The following is a 2,919-nucleotide window of genomic DNA, read 5'->3' as shown; positions in this document are numbered from 1 at the left end:
GTATAGCTTTGGCCCCCTTCCAACTCATTTAACCCTCGACGAAGAAGCACAAGAACTTTCGTTCCCAACAATCTCTTGCGGTGCTATTTTCAAAGCAAAAACCACCTTCGCAAAAAAAGCAAGATCGCAAATTCGTTTTTACGATCGTCGTTGTGCAGTTGTACCTAAGCTACTTTATATGTAGACATTTTACGAAATGCAGCGAATTCAAAATTCAATCTCAATTGCTCTACGTAAAAAATCAGGCTCCGTAACTGCTGCCAATGTGATGGATAGTTCGTTTGTTGACAACCTTGTACAGCATGATGACGGATATCACATTCTTAAAAGTCTTCGATCCGCCCCAGCTCACTGGGAAGCTGAGAAAAAAAAAGTCATAGCTATGATAAGGCAATTTGGGCTGCCTACTTTTTTTATAACTTTTTCCGCTGCGGAATCCAAATGGAAAGAACTTTTGGTGATTCTTTCTCGTCTATTGGATAATAGAAATATTACAGAAGACGAAGCGGCATCTCTTTCTACCGCCGAAAAAGCTAGATTAATAAGATCTGACCCAGTAACATGCTCCCGATACTTTGACTTTAGGTTTCGACAATTAATTAAATTGTTCAAAAGCTCCGCAATTTTTGGCGAGTTTACTCTGGTCCATTATTATTGGAGGATAGAATTCCAGCACAGAGGATCGCCCCACTCTCATGGAATGTATTGGTTTTCTGGCGCTCCAAAGCTAGAAGGACCAGAAAATTCCGATCAAGTGGTGAGTTTCATTGATCGTTTTATTACAACCACAGGGGACGATGCTGAATTGCAAAAAGTAATTCAATATCAGCGGCACAACCATAGTTCTTCGTGTTTAAGAGAACTGCGTAGCCAGGAATTCTGCAGGTTTCAAATGCCATACCCTCCAATGCCTGAAACAATGGTTTTGTTTCCGTTAGAAGACAACGAACCCAATGTTGAACATTTTAAAGAAATGTTTAAAAAAATTAAAGAGCTTTTAAAGTCTAGTTCCGATGAAGAAGCAGCCGTCTTTAATAATTTTGAAAACTTTCTTACCCATCTACAGATAAGTCTTGAAGAGTACACAGAAAAAATGGTAGAACGAAAAAATCAAGAATATTTTTCTTGATTTTTTCGATGTGGTGGATTAAAATTTGTAAGTACGATTCGGGGTTAGACAGTCGAGTTAATCCCGTTTCGGGATTAAATGACAAATTAAGCCTAAAAATTCTTGAATCAATCCCGTTTCGGGATTAAATGACAAATTAAGCCTAAAAATTCTTGAATCAATCGCGTTTCGGGATTAAACTGACAAAATGAGCGTAAGAATTCTTGAATTAATCTCATTTTGGGATTATAGAGGCATAATAAGCCCAAACATTCTTGAATTAAGCCTAAATATTCTTAAAAATTTGGTGAGAGCAGCAAATCTATTTTTAGCTCAGAGAGAGAGAGATAACATTTTTGCTCTTTCCTTGAAACTGTATGTATTCGCGTTCCCGACATTAGCTTTTGATTTGACTCAGTGGCCCAGTTGGTAAGCGGACGGTCTGTGATTTCTGAGACATGGGTTCGAGTCCCGACCGGGAGAACTAGGAAAAGTAAGTTTTAAGTGGCTTTTAATAAGATTTATACATTAATATAATTAATTTAATAACCATTTGTAGCTTTATAATTACAGATTTAAATAAAAACTTCTCTTTCACTTCTCACTAAGAACTTTAGAGGGATTAAATAAAGGATTTTTGGGATTAAAATAATTAAGAATTTCGGGGACTAAATTTTTTTTTTTTTAATTAAATTTAAATTTAAATTTTTAAATTAAAATTTAAGAATGTTTGGGCTTATTATGCCTCTATAATCCCAAAATGAGATTAATTCAAGAATTCTTACGCTCATTTTGTCAGTTTAATCCCGAAACGCGATTGATTCAAGAATTTTTAGGCTTAATTGGTAATTTTAATCCCGAAACGGGATTGATTCAAGAATTTTTAGGCTTAATTTGTCATTTAATCCCGAAACGGGATTAACTCGACTGTCTAACCCCGAATCGTACTTACAAATTTTAATCCACCACATCGAAAAAATCAAGAAAAATATTCTTGATTTTTTCGTTCTACCATTTTTTCTGTGTACATAGGGCAAACATGGATATACAGTTTATCTTAGATGCATTTGCCTGCTGTAGTTATATAATTAACTACATAAACAAATCCAACAGTGGGGTGTCGCAACTGCTTCGAGAAGCAATGACTGAAATAAGCCATGGAAATATTTCAGTTAAAAGAAAATTGCAGCATCTCGGGAGCAAATTTATTAATGCTACGGAAATATCAGCCCAAGAAGCAGCCTACAACATTTTAGGATTACACATGTCTGAGGCAAGTGAAGGAAATATTTTTGTAAACACTTGTCATCCAGATAAAAGAGTTCGGATAGTGCTATCTAATACAGAATTAGAGCAGCTTCTTGAGAACTCAACTGACATTTTTGAGCAAAACTTGCTTGATCGGTACGTGCAGAGGCATGGAGACTTAGAATCGATATGCCTTGCAGAATTTGCAGCTTGGTACAAATTTTTCAAAATAAACGCACCAAGAGAACCGTCCAATGAAGATTATAATGAAGCGATCGACTTGGATCAAAATGAAGAAAATCCCATTTCTGGCCAAAGCTACCAACTGCTAGATGGAACTGGGAGTGTCAAAAGACGCAAGCATGCCTTAATTCAGCGATGGGCACGCCGTGGCTCAATTTGCTCACGCTGCTCAAACCGTTATCTTTTTTCGGAGGCGCCAGCATGTCGCACAATTGCAGACGCACAAGTGCAGTGCTCGCGATCAGCGAACCGTGAAGATTTACAAAAACAACCACACTGACCTTTGGCGCAGGTAGCGAGCCCATCGCCGCGATCCCGAG

The sequence above is a fragment of the Drosophila kikkawai genome, chromosome X, assembly GCF_030179895.1.
Source record: "Drosophila kikkawai strain 14028-0561.14 chromosome X, DkikHiC1v2, whole genome shotgun sequence".
Lineage (NCBI taxonomy): Eukaryota > Metazoa > Arthropoda > Insecta > Diptera > Drosophilidae > Drosophila > Drosophila kikkawai.
This window is presented reverse-complemented; position numbering follows the sequence as displayed.